Here is a 16,274-nt window from a genome sequence, read left to right on the forward strand (position 1 = left end):
CAGCATACAATTGTTTTTCTTTCCTTATCAAGTTGGGAACTTTCACCTTTTCACTTAAAGGAAGCACTTTGGGGTTTCTCTTTGGCATATTTGAATTACCAGCGTCACTACTCTTGCGCGTTGGGGCCATTATTCAGTAAAAAAGGGTGATTTGAACACAAGCACTGCGATACCATGACAGTTGATCTGATAACCCAGGAGGCTGCCAAGTGACCAAGGGGAAGGGTACGCTGGACAAAGGGATGATTCACATCCCCAGGAGGGATAGGGTTGGGGCCACATGAGATTTTATCACGCTACTCAGAATGGCGCACAATTGAACACTTATAGTTTATTTCTTAAATTTTCCATTTAATATTTTCAGACCCCAGTTGACCGAAGGTAACTGAGACCTCGGAAAGCAAAACCCTGGATAAAGGGAGACTACCGCATTTCCATGTATGTATATAGTCCAGGAGAAAAAAAAGAATGAAATGCTATACATCCAAGTAATTATCAGATGTTACCTCAAAAAAATATGATTATGGATGGTCTGTAATTGAGTCTTTTTATCAGTGTATCCTAAGGTTTCTTTACGATGAGCATATTCATACGATTTTTTTAAAATTCTGAAGGTAAATGTGACATTCAAGTTTTAAACAATGTATTTTAAATGACACAAGAGTACATGGATATATTCTAATCGTAAAAATTCTAGTGATACGGTAATTATAAATAAACAGTATAAATAACAAATATATAATGTATATAATTATATATATTGTATAATATGAATATAATTATATAAAGTAAAATCTTCCTTCACCACTAAATTATTTTCCAAAGGGAAAAAAATAAGGCAAGATTCCCTCACCTTTCATAAACACAATCCAGATATGGTTAAACACACACACCAATGGAGTTAGTATCTGAACACAGTGTAATAACTGCTTATTATCTTAGTTGAATGGGCCTAACTACAAGTCAGGAAACCATGTAGTAACAGAAGAGGCAGGCCTGGCTTACTCTGACCAGCGTGAGAAACACCCACAGTGTGGCTGGTCACATTTTAACCCAGAACCTTGTAGTTCCACCCAGAGAGGCATACCACTGACAGATTGGGAGGAAGATAATGTGAGGCAGAGGGAGTTCAAACGCAAGACTCAACCCTGGAATTGAAAGGCTGGCCATGGTTCTGAAGTCCCAGCCAAGAGGAACTGCTTACACGGAAGACTTAGGAGTGAAAATCTTCTCTCTGAAGGCTGACAGGTGCAAGATTCAAGTCAAATTTCACATTACATTCGACCTGAGCTATTTTTATAAAGCTCCAACAAAATCAGTACTTTTTCCAGCAGTGAGTAATGCTTTAAGAAAGCTTTGCTTCTCTCTCATTTATCCCCCTGCCTTTGCATTTACAGAGCTCACCAGGAAAAAAGGCTGCCTGCATGGATATCCCCTGAGAGTTTGCATTATTGTGTGAAAAGCATTTTAGTTGTGCTGATAAGAATCTGTTTGTGTAAATAATCTCTTCCTAGGAAACCTGGAATTTTTCTGCTGCTTGATCACAAAGGGATGACTGGACTCTCAAAGAAGAGACAGGTTTGATCATCAAAATCCTCACCTCTTTCTGTCCCCTGGTCCCTTAGTGCACATTCAGGACTCAATTTCTCTGTGCTTCATTCTCCTTGAATATGAAGTGAATACAGAAGAAAGACTCTAATGATAGTATTGAGGGGGAAAAGAAGAATTTTCTAGATGTTTCTATTACATTACAAGCTACTAAGAAACACTGGGGCAGTTCAAAAGAATGAAGACCTATGGGGGTTATAAGTGTTTGGGGAAACTAGCTATTGGGCGGAAAGGGCTATAGAACCACGAAGCATTTTTATTGTGTTCTGCTAATCCTAAGAGAAAAGTCTGTTCTTGCTGATGCCGTTAGGTACTTTAATCGGTTGCTTTAGTTTATATCTTCTGGCACTACCTGCCAGACTATAATATTAGTTTTCAAGAATCAATTACCTTTTGGCATTTTAAACATGTCTATGGTAGATATATGTCAGCCCTAGCACAGCCCAAAAGAACGTTGGCCCTTCCATCCTGCACACCATGTAGACACGGACCACAGAACATTTTCAAATGCTGGGCTGGCATCTGAGCCGCCACCCCTCCACCCCTGCATCAGAAAGCAGCACAGCGTGAATACGGAGAGCCTGGGCTTTGGTGCAGGCTGGCACTTGGGTGCCAGTCCTGGTGCTCGTGATGTTTTTCCTTTTTGCAGGCTCCCTGCCTCTCTGTTTTCCCATGCATAAAATGGGGTGGTGATAATAACACATCTCATAGAACTGTGTGATGATTAAATAAAAGCATGCATGTGAAGTTCTCAGTACGGGGCCAGGTAGGTAGAAAATATTCTATAATGTTAGGTCCTAAACCTTTTTTGCCAGACCGTAAGGCAATGGCATCCCTCCCCATGGTCTGCAATGCTGCCTCCCACTCGTCTTTGCTTCTTGCCATCCCTCTGCAGCTCTGTGGAATATTCCTTCAGAACACAACCCGGTCAGTCCATCTGCCCTCTTTGGTTTTGCCCTGCTATTGTGTCTTATATCCATTCTCCTTCCCAGATAGTAAAACCCACGAGGGCAGAGAATTGTGTGTTAGCTTTGCACACAGAAATATTGGGGAGCAATATTGGGACTTCTCAGGGGACAGAATGGGGTGGTGTAGAATCAATTTTGTATAAATATCAAAGGGCAGGCTTTCAAACAGAGATGGAAACTGGGGCCAAAGGGGGAGGATAACGTCCCTGCGGATACAGAGCCTCCTCTTGCTGAGGCTGGAACAGATGTCCCTCTGTGTGGCCGTGGGGTCTCATTTTGCCTTTCTGGGCCCTTCCTCAAATGCTATCTCTGACCCCAAGACTCCTCCTCACCCATCCAACCCACCGGCTGGTTAGTGCTTCTACGTATTTTCACTTACCCCTGCTTTGGGGTTTGACCCAGGGGAACTGGTCTCCATAAGGGGGAGCTGGCCCCATCCCAGGACCCCACCAAAATGATTCTGGCTGGTCATTTGGCGCCTGCAGGCTTCTTAGGCGATGGTGCTGAGTGGTGCAAGCAGCTACATGTGCAGGGTGTTCTGTGTCCAAGTTCCCTAGCCATGTAGACTCTGGGACACGGTCAGCCCTTGGTAAACGTTTGTCTTGGCCCGCAGCTGGATTTCACATTGGTGCCATGTTTTGTCTCCCAAATAAAGAAAGATGCAGGACAGCTTCTGGTACTGCCAACCAGGCCTTAAACTTTCCATCCTGTATGAGCGAGCCTTGGTCTCACGGCTCCCTTTTAAATTAAAGCAGTCAAGTGGTTAAATATTCATGCTTTGCTTATTTCAGTATATTTAATTTATTGCGTATCACTTTTCCTGGGTTTTATATAAACTTGTCCGAGGACTTTTTTTTTTCAGTGTAAATTCTGGCAGAGCGCTCCCTTTTCCTTGGCAGAACGTTGATTAGTTAAAGAATATAAAATGTCTGCCTAGCTAAGAAGATGATATCTTTTTTTTTTTTTTTCAGATTGCTCTTGTACTTTAATAAAAATAATACTCCAGTCATTATCACCATCATTAATCAATCTTTAGTGATTATTAATGTGGTGCTTCGCATAAGGTGCCATTAAAACATCTGCTTCGCTTTATTCCCAAGGCTGGAAACCACTGCCTCAGCTTGCTGCCCAGCATTTTCTATTCCGTTAGGTGCTGAAAATGAAGTAGAGATTGTTTTTTTTTCCTTCTCATTTCTCCCCCTGGTAAAAATGGAATCATATCTTCCCCTTCTCTCTCTTTTTGCAGAGCAAGTCTTCACCAAATTCTATCTTACAACTGTCTCGGTCTGGAAGATGTGATAAGAGGGCTATTTCTCAGACCTGAATAGTAGGTTAACTCTTCTCCTTCGAAAGCCTTCCTCACCCTCACACCCAGGGTTTTGGGAAGCCAAAGCGTTATGCAGATACAAACATGATTGGGGCTAGATTGAGGTTCAGAACTCTTGTGGATGCATATCTAAAGCAAAGGGCTGACAATAATCAATGAGAATTTAAGGTCTTTATAGGAGAGCTTCTAACTATGGCCCTTGGAGGCATACTTTTCTTTTTTTGAGAAGTCATAAGGCCCTGTCGTACCCAATTTTCAAATATGTGAAGAATGATCCCTTGATTATGGGGAGCTAATTGAAACTGAACAGGCGCTGCTGCGGCCTGCACACTGCACGCCCCACTGCCCCAGCATAAAACAGACATCATCACTTGCACCGCCTCTTGCCACCCACAAGGCATCTGTTAGAACCTAAGGACGAGTCTCAGTATTAGCCAAAGAGAATACCAAAACAAAGTTAGACATTTAAATTAACTGCCAAAGAAGAAATCATATGTCACTTTTCTGTTTAAGAGCATTATATAAGCAGCAGCAGAAGAAAGGAAAAAAAAGGATAAAGGAAGGAGGAAGGCAGGAAAGGATGGAGAGGGAGTGTGAAGGGTAGGAGGATGGGAAGGGAGGGAGGGAGGGAGGGAGGAAGGACAGAAAAACTAAGTAGAAACTTAAGAAATGTACAAGAACTATAGGAAGGAAATTTGGGGAGTTATTGTAGGACATAAAACAAGAGTTTTATAACAAGAGAATGGGGATGGGAACAAGTAATATTTTAAAAAGGCAATTTCCAAATTAATCTGTGAATTTAATGCATTTAATCGTAAATGAAATTTTTTAGGGAACTTGAAAAGTTATTCTTAATTCTATTATCTGAAAGACTAATTTGTTAGTAAAGGGATACTTGTATTGCCTGATATGAAACTTAAAAGATGTGATATTTAAAAGTGTTTACTAACATAAGAGTAGACTAATGAATAAAAAGAATAATACCCAAACGTATACATAGATAAAAATATTTTATATGTGATAGAGATGACATTTCAGACAAGTGAGAAAACGATAGATATTTATTGTTTTAGGAAAACTATTTGGTGGGGTGTTGTGTTAGTTTCCTAGGGCTGCTATAATTAGTTACCACAAAGTTGGTGGCTTAGAACAACACAGAAATTTTTTCTCTCAGATTTGAAAGCCAGAAGTTGGACATCAGTTTTATTGAGTCAAAAGCAAGGTGTCGTCAGGGCCTCCCTCCCTCTGGAGGCGTTAGGGGAGAATCTGTTCCCTGCCTCTCCAAGTTTCTGGCGGCTGCTGGCATTCCTTGCCTTGTGGCTGCATCACCCCACACCCTGCCTTCATCTGCCATCACCTTCTCCTGCTCTCTGTGTGTCAAATCTCCCTCTGTCTCTCTCTCATAAGGACACTTGTGATTGGATTTAGGGAACCATCCAGATAATCTAGAATAATCTGCCCATGTCAAAATCCTTAAATTAATCTCAATCATCAAGATCCTTTTTACTTATAAGGTAGCACATGTTCCAGGGATTAGGACCTCATCTCTTTGGGTGGCCATTATTCAGCCTACTACAGGGGTAAATTAGATTCTCATCTCACCTTATACATCACGTAAATTGATAATGTGTTAAATTCTTAAATAGAAGAATATGAAGTCAAATAGTCATCTGATCTCAGAAAGGGAATGGCCCTTTTAAGCATAAAAGAAAAGATTAATGGTTCTGCTTATGTAGAAATGTAAAAGCTTGTTTAGGTCTAAAATTACCATACACAAAATTACAAAGAATTGACAAATTGGAAAAAGCATTTGCAACAAAGTTTCTATCATTAATGTACGAGGAGCTTTTATAAATCAGAAAAAGAAATCTCCTAATAGAAAAATAGTCCAAGAATAGGAGTAGGCATTTCACAAAAGAAGAAAAACCAAAAGGTCAGTGAACATTAAAAAAAAAAATGTACCCTTGTAGTAATCAAAAGCAAGTTAAATGTTGATGATATATTCATTTGGGCCAACAAATTGACAAAAATTATAAAAATTGCAAGAACCCATAATGCAAGAAGATGAGGAAATTTCCTCATTTAATTCCTCACATTAAGTTATTGGTGCAGCCTTTCTCAAGAACTATTTTGCAATAAATACATAAGGCCTTAAAATGTGTATTCACTTTGAGTCATAAATTGTGATTTTAAATTATGGCAATAAATGAGCAACTAAACAAACAGAATTGTACCTGCATGCTCCTTATAGCTTAATTAAAACATGGCAAAATTACAAATGGTCTAATATCCCATAATGGAAAGTGAAAAATGTTTACAATATGTGGTTAAATGAAAAGAACAAGTTACAAGGCCATCTGTACATCTGGTCCCGTGACTGTGTGTGTATCTGAAATACTGAGTGAAAATGTTAACAGCTGTCCCCATTGGAGGTAGAGGACTATGGGTGATTCTTCCCACCATTTAAAAATTCTTCAATTTTTACACTGAGTATGTATTACTTTTGTAATTTGGAAAGAAAAGATAAATGCATATATTTAAAAATGATCCATACAGAAAAAAGTCCTATCTTCTAAATGTGGCAAATACTTTTTCCATCTTCCTTTCCATTTTCACCTCCCTTGGCTACCCAACACCTGCCCAGTGTTGCTGCAGCAGAAGAGCATCTCAGCCTTCTCTGAGCTGGATCTTGTGTTATCATAAGCTTATGTCTTTATACATGTTGTTCCTTCTGCCCCAAGTCCCCAGAGAATCCTACCACTCATAGAAAACCCAGTCCTCTAAGGAGGGCAGAGAATCTTCACGATGCCTCTAGGGAAAATAAATTACTTCCTCATCTTTGCTGTCACAGTTGAGCACACTTCAATATGCTGTGATTGTATTTCTATTCTGTTTAGGTGCCATGGCTCTATTTCCCTCCTGGATTGAGAGCTTAGTGCAGGTGAGTCAGAATCACATGGGAACCTCCAGTCCCCGGCACAGGACGTGGGGTAGGGGGTTAGACTGGCCCACGTAGAATGTAAAGAGAAAAAGGCTACCCCCAGCCATGGTGCTAGGAGGGAAAGTAAGGTACAAGGTGCCCAAAGATGAGAGTCAAACCTGATCTTTTTGGATCGGTCAAATGGGTATTTTTAAATTGGACATAATTCTTTCAACCTACTGATTGATGCTGGTTGAAATTAAATTAATACATTTCAGATTTGGTTTGAGTTGCCTGCATATTTTGGATTTTTTTTTTTAGTGTGAAGAAAGCTGTTTCATTGTTGCTTCTCCTTAACTTTTAATTAACGTTAAATGCTGCAGTTTTGTTTAGCATAGGCTGGTGGTGTTTCCAAACAATCTCACCTTTTTACAAAATCAGATTCCTGAGTCGTGCTGAATCATTGACTCTGAGTGAGTCTTTGAAGATAATTAGAAACAGCTGGGGAGCAGAGACGCCTCAGCACATACCTTTCCATAAAAAGAAGAGAACAGGTGAGAAATAGGAGTCAGAGATTAATAAGCCTGGGGCTGGTCAGGTCACCTCTCAGAGTCATAACTCTCTGTTTTTATTAAATAAGGAAAGGAGCTTCCATGGCATTTGGTTGATAGCAGCTGCTGGATCTGAGACGTTAGGAAGGAAAGAGCAGGTGTCTTTAAGGAGCTGCTGGGGCTGGTTGTAAAGCTGAGCTCTCAGCCAGGGAGTCAAGGAAAGATGCCATTTACTTCCAGGTTGTCACTGGACTAAGTAGGGAATTGTCTGAAGAAGATCATGGCAGAGTTTAGAATTAAGTAAACAAATATATAGACTCAAATTTTATTGCTCTGGGAGTAAAAATAAGTGTGCTGGATTTCGGTGCACTTTTTCTTTCTAGTAGCGGGTGTTCCATTTTGTATGGTGGCATTTGTATATACTAGATGTAGTAGTTGTGGAATAGTTTTACTCTAGGTTTTAATTTTTTTCCCTCACATTCCCAGTGAAAGCCTGAACTGCCCACTCCCAGATAGGCAGCAGAGCATAGGATGGATCGGAAATATGTGTGTGTTCAGAGGCAGGAACGTGTACCTAGGGCTGGTGCTGCCTCGAGAACTAAGCGGCTCGAGCTTGGGTGAATCACAGCCTCCAGGGCTCAGTTTATCTCTCTATAGGGTAAGGGACACAGACTAAATCATTGTTATTGATGAAATTTATTTTTAAAAAATGGAGTGTAGTGATTCTGGCTGAGATCAAGGAGGACCCAGATTCCGTCTGCTAGCCTTGCCCTGCTCCCTCTCTATCCGGACACCCCAAGGAAGCCCGTGGAGTTTGAAACGGGATGAAACCTTAATAAAATTGCCTTGTCACTCATCTGAACTCACTCCCTCATTTGAAGACATCCACCCAATCTGCAAATTAATTGAAAAATGGTTTAAGTGCTTCTCTGGTGGCACAGTGGTTAAGAATCCGCCTGCCAATGCAGGGGACACGGGTTCGAGCCCTGGTCCGGGAAGATCCCACATGCCGCGGAGCAACTAAGCCCGCGAGCCACAACGGCTGAGCCCGCATGCCACAACTACTGAAGCCCGCGCGCCTAGAGCCTGTGCTCCACAACAAGAGAAGCCACTGCAATGAGAAGCCCGTGCACCGCAAGGAAGAGTAGCCCCCGCTCGCCGCAACTAGACCGCAACTGCCCCCGCTCGCCGCAACTGCCCGTGCCTAGCAACGAAGACCCAATGCAGCCAAAAATAAATGAAATAAATAAATTTTTTAAAAAAGAAAAAGGATTTAACTGTTTACTTAACTGTTTATTTAACTGTTTACTGAGGTTTTAAACAATGAAACAAATCAAACAAACAAAAAACTATGAGAAGGATATTCAATTCATCACCAGAGCATAATTTCTCTCTGGGTCTCCCTCCCCACTCCACTCTCCTCACGTCCCACCTCCCCTTCCTGCTTCCAAAGTCCTGCCCTTCCTCCCTTCCACTCACTACTTGCAGACTCCTCAACTCAGCTTCCAGGGTGTGATTCCCACCCTCCTTCCTCCCCCTCCCCGCTCCTTAGCTCCTTAGCAGACCTGTCCCTTTCTCCTTCAGTCCCTTTCTGTCCTGTCCGATGGGAATCTCAGCTTCTCATTACACTCCAGTTCTATCTCATTCTGCCCCCTTAAAACTCCATTAACTCTGTGAACAGTCCCAGGCAGGTAACAGCAGCCCAGCGCGAGATTCATGAATTTCTTCTGTTTAGAGTGGGGAGTGGGGAGGGGTTGGGAGGAGATCAAAACCGCTTATAGCTGAGTATATTCTTTACCAGTTCTCTCCTCACGGGTGATCCTAATGCCCCATTCTTAGAACTCCCACCCTGCCTCCTGCTGTAACTCAAATCACTAAAAACAGTGTGTGACTGGGACCCCTGGGTCAGAAGCACTGTGCGAGGTTTGCATTTTGGGAGGTGTTTTTTATGCTTGTTTCCTCTTCCTTCTGTGTTTCTTGTGTTCTTTTTTCCTAACCAGTAGCCATTCCTAGGACCACTTCCCACTGCCCCAGCATTTCTGTGCCGGGACAGATGGTCCAGAATGGAAGGTCTCCCTGGCTCTTTAAGGAAGCCTTGGGATCTTTCCAAGTGAGTTGCCCGATAGGATTCATCAGGCTTTGTGTGGACACAGGGGCACCCGAGGGGGCAGCAGGCCGAGGGGGCGGGTCCCAGCTAATAACTGAGGTCCTTAATTATCATCGGGGTGTAGATGCAGCTCTGCGGCTACAAGTATAGCACTTCCTGCTGTGGTCACACTCACCTGTGTCCCTGTGGCTGGGGCTTTCTCAGACACAGTCAATATAAGTTTAAGTTTTTTTTGGCTCCACATGAAAGAGAACCGCAATCTCCGTCCCCAAGTCAGAATGACTGTGTTTTCCTAATCACTGTGCACACATTTCTTGCCTTTGATATGTGTGGCTCCATTTCCTTATGCGTTACTCACTACCGTGGTGCCATAGTCCCTGCTGTGACCCCCGCACGCACACGCACGCACATTCACCCTCACACCCCTCTGGAGAATATGCCCTGTTGCCCGGCTTTGGACAATGCCAGGACCCCCCAGAATGTGCACTCTATTCACTGCTTGCCGACCAAACTGTCCCTTTGGCAGCTGCAAACCAACCACATCTACAGATCTTTGCTTTTTTCTTCCTCCACTGGCAGGGCCACTTGTAAAGGCAGGTGATGGAGGAAATTTTAATACACAGCAGGTGAGTGTGAGTGTGTGAGAGAGAAGGAGAGACAAAGAGACAGAGAGAGAGCACAAGTCTCCCAGGCATCACTCAGCTGGGTCTGTATTTGTATAACATTAGTTTCCTGCAGGGTCATCGGGCTGGGGAACCAGTTCTGCCTCATTGTAGAGCTGTGTGCCTGCTGCAGATTGCATTCACCCAACATACTTTCTCCTCCCCTTGTGTGCTCATCCCCATGGGCTGGAGCCCGGGCTTTGCACTGGCCAAAAGAGACATGAGGGAGCCCAGGACTTAGACTCAGATGATCTTGTCCGAATCTGACACTGCCAGGAGAGGCAGAGAGAGAGGATCATGAGGGAGTGGTTAATGGCATATGGTCGGTGGACCCAGGTTGTCTGGATGTGAATCCTGAACCTGCCTCCTACCAGGTCTGTGACCTTGAACAAGCTACTTAATACCACGATGCCTCAGTCTCCTCATGTGTAAAATGGGGATGATAAGACTAGCACCCCGCTCATGGGGTTTTTGTGAGGGCTGAATTACTTAACATAAGTCTCCTTCGCAGGAAGCTCTAGATAAGCACACTATTTGTTATTCATAGAAGCAATGGGAATAATCCTGTGATGTTGCACAAAGCAAAGGCCCTGCTATTATTACTAGTTGTGTGAGTTTGGGGTGAATTAACCTCTCTGAATCTCATTTTCCCCATCTGTAAAATGGGGATGAAATCAGAACCCCTTCCCCTCCGCCCCAACAAGACTGTGCCTTATTATTAAGCACAAGTTTGTTTGTTGGAAATGGAAATCTGTAGTTGATCATGTCTTTGCTGCTGAAGATTGTGCCAGGCTCCGCATGCCCTGCTCTAGGAACTTTGAAGTTGTGGATCAAAACATCTCAAATATTTAAAATCCAAGAAGGACCAAAAAAATAAAGGCAAGTCATGACTCATTCTTTGGGGTCACACGTCTCATATCCCAAAGGGTTTAGGAGGAACTTGCTTTTTCTGAATCCACATATGATTGTTCCAGAGGGACCTCCTTTGACTACACCAGGAGAGCTAAAGGGCTGATGGGTTCTGAGGAGCAGAGGAATGCTGTACAGATCTGGGATGTGGGATGGAACAGAGCTACTGATTCTATTATTCCCGATTCTGCCACTTCTTTGCTGTGTAACCTTTGGCATGTTAGTTAACCTCTCTGAATCTGAGCTTTCTTCTCAAAAGGAAGATTAATAAGGTATCATAAAGAGTGTGGCACGAATCTGCAAATGTTTGTTCCTTTCTCTTGGAAAAAAATTAGCATCTGGGTTTATCAGGCCAACCTTTGGATCTGGGTTGATGCTTGGGACATGGTTTATGAGCTATAAGAAGTGAAAATGCGGTGTGATTTTAAAGTTCTGAAGGTACTTACTATAAAACAATAGGTGTTTTTTAAAACCCAGCTAAGTTGGTAGTGGGCTTTCTGGATCTGGCCTTTGTTAGCTCTCCCACAGTTAAACAGTTTGCTCTTCAATCTAGGAGTAGTTCAGCATCTTAAATCATGAAGCAAATTACTGTGTATACTAATCTCTTTACCATGTTAGATAGGATGGCCATGTAAAGGATAAGGAATAGCCTTAGAATGGGTGCTTGTCTGTGTGTAGCTTGGACAGATCAGATAAAGAGAAAGCCGAGGGCTTCCCTGGTGGCGCAGTGGTTGGGAGTCTGCCTGCCAATGCAGGGGACACAGGTTCGAGCCCTGCTCTGGGAAGATCCCACATGCCGCGGAGCAACGAGACCTGTGAGCCACAACTACTGAGCCTGCACGTCTGGAGCCTGTGCTCCGCAGCAAGAGAGGCCGCGACAGTGACAGGCCCGTGCACCGCGATGAAGAGTGACCCCCACTCGCCGCAACTAGAGAAAGCCCTTGCACAGAAACGAAGACCCAACACAGCCAAAAATAATAAATAAATACATTTAAAAAATTAAAAAAAAAAAAAAAGAGAAAGCCGAAAGGACCATAATGAGCAGCCTGGGGATGAAATGAAGATGGTCTGACATGGTCTCTCCTGGTGTCTTCTGGGAATCGCTGTGGGGTTATGGCTGGAGTCACAGGAGCTAATCCTTCCCAAACTCCCACTTCCTAAGCTCTGAAAAATCCTGCCCTGGAGGCAGTTTCAAATGCTGGTCACAATCCTTGAAAATCGGCCTACTTTGGCCATCTCCTCTGGGGTATCTATTGATACATTGGGCTGTGCCTCCAAACTGTTCTGAAATCTGACCACTTCTCACCACTTCCACTATTATTCTCTGATCCAAGTCATCATTATCTCTCAGCTGAGTTATGGTATATAATCTCCTAACTGATATCCTTGCTTCTGCCCTTGACGTTGACTGAAGCCAGAGCACTGCACTCTGTTTGGAATCATCTACTGACTCCCCATCTCACTTAGAGTAAAAAAAAAAAAAAAGCCAGTATATTGACCTAAAAGCCCTAATCAATCTGGCTTCTGCAACCTTCTCTCTCTGTCTCCTAGTCTCCCTCTGTTCCTTGCTCTGTGCTGCCCCAAAGGCCTCCGTAGGAACTATTCCTCCAACAGACGCCTGTGCCCAGAATTCCAGATCATTCTCTCTTCAAACCTTACTCACTGGTTGTTATTTTTACTGGACACACAGGTCCTAAAACTTGGAGATCATGTTTTTAATAATCCCCCAAAGGACAGAGCTCAAACTCTGTTCCTCCAGCCTGCATGCGTTGTTCCTTTCTCTGAATTCCTAGAGCATTTTTATTCCAGGAATCTCATAGTTTGATGACTTATTTATACTTTGCCTGGACTGATCCTTACTCATAACCCATTTTAAAATTGGGTTATTTGTATTTTTATTAGTGAATTATAAGAGGTTTTAATATATTCTAGACACAAGCCCATTATTAAATATATGATTTGCAAATATTTTCTCCCATTCAGTGGAGTTCTCTTAATTTTCATGATGGTATCTCTTGAAGCACAAAAGTCTTAAATTTCAATGTAGTACAATTTATCTAATTTTTCTTTTTGTCACTGGTGCTTTTGCTATCATATCTAAGAAGGCTTTGCCTAACCCAATGTCACAGAGATCTCCAATATTTCCTTCTAAGAGTTTTATAGTTTTAGCTTTTAAATTTAGGTCTGTGATCCATTTTGAGTTAATTTTTTGTGTATGGTATGAGGAAGGGGACTCAAGATGCCTTTAAAGGAAATTCAATAGGATATAGTGATGGATTGGATTTGAGGGCATGAGAAAGGGAAGTATCAAGGTTTTTATCTTGTGTAACAGAATGGGTGGTGGGGCCATTCATTATGATAAGGAAAACAGGAAAAGAGGCAATATATAGTCTTTAAATACCACTTTACCTTAGAGATAATTCAATCCAACCCACATATTGTCTCCGTTGATTTTTCTAAGACTTTTATGAGGTAGGTAGGATAAGCATTAATGTCCTCAAGTGTTGAGTGATAAAACTGAGGCCACCATGGGAAAGAGCACTGATTAGAAATCAGAAAGCATGGGATTTGGCCCAGGCTATGTTAAATATTGGTGGGTTCCCTTGGTCATAACAGTTAACTTCTGGAGTGGTTGGCTTCTTTATCTATCAAATGTGGGACTTGGTGAAGTTATCCCTAAACTCCCTTCTGATCTGCCTTCGTTCACTGTTACCATTCATTCAGAAATACATGTGGGGTTGAGGTACATGGGCAGAAACACATCTGATGATGGAATTGGGATGTGAACTCATCTCCCAATTTCTAGTCCTCTCATTTATTTTTTTTCCCCACTCATATTTTATGAGAGAAATGGATGTCTCCACCTTGCTCTGGGCAAGATACTGGGCAGTGTGGTTTATTCTTGGGTCAATACATCTAATTTTAAGTTTTGGCAACAGGGACACATTAGTTAAAAATCCCTTGAAGCTGTGATTGTGTTTATGATTGTCTTTAACATGTTTGTAAGACTTGTGCTTCAGGCATTAACACTTCTATTCCCACTGTGACTTCAAGCCCTTGCCAAATTTAGAAATACTCTCTTTTCTCTCCTCCTGTGGTGCCCACTCAGAAACATTCTCAATCAAGAATGACTCATGGGTTGCTGTCCACAGACCAGACCTTAGGTATTCACTCTGGAGTGTGTCAGGAGTAGTTCTTAATCTCTTATGAAATCTGGTACACGGTAGCAGAAGTCCACCTATGGGGTGGGAAAAGTAAATACCAAAAAAGTGTTGCTGTACTTGAAAAAGGATCAGTGAGTTTTCCCAGGTGATGAAGAGTGAGATTATTGCCCCCAAACCCAAGCCCTCACCACCAAGCACCACCCGCTCAGGACTCTGAGAGGGTGAGGGAAGACTCCTCTGGGCTCAGCTGGTTCTAGGCTCAGGCTTCCTCCTTGGTGGCCTTTGTAACCTGAATAAGGAAGAGGGAGGAGGGATTCTCTTCAGGACCAGCCTTTGAATTGGCCGCCTGGATGAAGGCCCAGGACACACTTGATCTAGTCAGTTTCCAGCAGCTTCTTTCAAACAACAAACAAGCTCAGCATTTACGCAGTGTATATACATTTCCATCACAATAGCTGCCCTGCTTTTATGGAACCGGGAACAATTTGATAGTGCAGATAAAGGGGGAACGCTTTGAAAGAGGAGACCCACTGAAGTAACACCTCTGTCAAAGGGGCACGTTTCCTCCACACATGACCCCTTTGGACGAGTGTCGCATCGCAGAGAAACAGGATAGCGACTCCAAACGGTCATTTCTGCACATTTTGATGATGACTTTTACAGAGTTGACTGCAGAGCTGTCGGGCTGACAGAACTTGCCCCCCAGCTGGGCGATGAGCCCCGTCCTTGGCTGTGAACAGGGACGGAGAGGTGGAATGTGTGCCGCCGAGCGGGGGAGACATCTCAACGTGTCACTCCCTTCGGAGGGAGAACAAGGCTTTCAGAGGGTCTGAGAGTCCACAAGTTTTAAGAAAACCAGCTCGTGTCTGAAATGGGAAGAAAAGCTAATTATATGCCCTGGAGCGATGAGTCCCCAATGTGACTACGTAGCAGAATTGCCAGGAACACTTGGAGAAATATAAATTCCTAAGCACCTGCCTGGACTTATTGAATCAGAATCGCCCTCCTTCCCCTACTCCCCACGAGGGAATGGGGGAGCAGGAATCTGAATACGTTCACAGCCCAAATCATTCTGACGAGATGACTGACGAAACTCCACTCTGAGAGCATTCATCCGCAGGGCAACCTGGAATCACTGCTCTCGCCACAGTCAGAGGAGGGCCACAATCAGCACTTCTTTGCTTTCTGTGAGGCGAATATGTTAACAGGACAGTAAAGGTCACTATTTCAGGGGAATTGAGAGGACAAGCTGAATGAGAGAGGGTTTTGAAAAATAAAATGAGTAAAGGTACGGCTTCCTTTTTTTAAAAATTTTTTAACATCTTTATTGGAGTATAATTGCTTTACAATGGTGTGTTAGTTTCTGCTGTATAACAAAGTGAATCAGCTATACATATACATATATCCCCATATCTCCTCCCTCTTGCGTCTCCCTCCCACCCTCCCTATCCCACCCCTCTAGGTGGTCACAAATCACCAAGCTGATCTCCCTGTGCTATGCGGCTGCTTCCCACTAGCTATCTATTTTACGTTTGGTAGTGTATATATGTCCATGCCACTCTCTCACTTCGTCCCAGCTTACCCTTCCCCCTTCCCGTGTCCTCAAGTCCATTCTCTATGTCTGCGTCTTTATTCCTGCCCCACCCCTAGGTTCTTCAGAACCTTTTTTTTTTTTTTTTTTTTTAGATTCCATATATATGTGTTAGCATACGGTATTTATTTTTCTCTTTCTGACTTACTTCATTCTGTACGACAGTCTCTAGGTCCATCCACCTCACTACAAATAACTCAATTTCATTCCTTTTTATGGCTGAGTAATATTCCACTGTATATATGTGCCACATCTTCTTTATCCATTCATCTGTCGATGGACACTTAGGTTGCTTCCATGTCCTGGCTATTATAAATAGAGCTGCAATGAACTGGAACTGCTTGCCAGCTCTTCGTAGCTGAGCAATACCAAGCCTGCTGGGTGAGTCACTAACATTTGAGGTCCTGCATTCCCAGAGGAGAAGCGATGGGACTGATAAAGTGGACCACCAGAGTAAACTGGAAGCA

Source organism: Balaenoptera physalus (assembly GCF_965194825.1).
Source record: "Balaenoptera physalus genome assembly, chromosome: 3".
NCBI lineage: Eukaryota > Metazoa > Chordata > Mammalia > Artiodactyla > Balaenopteridae > Balaenoptera > Balaenoptera physalus.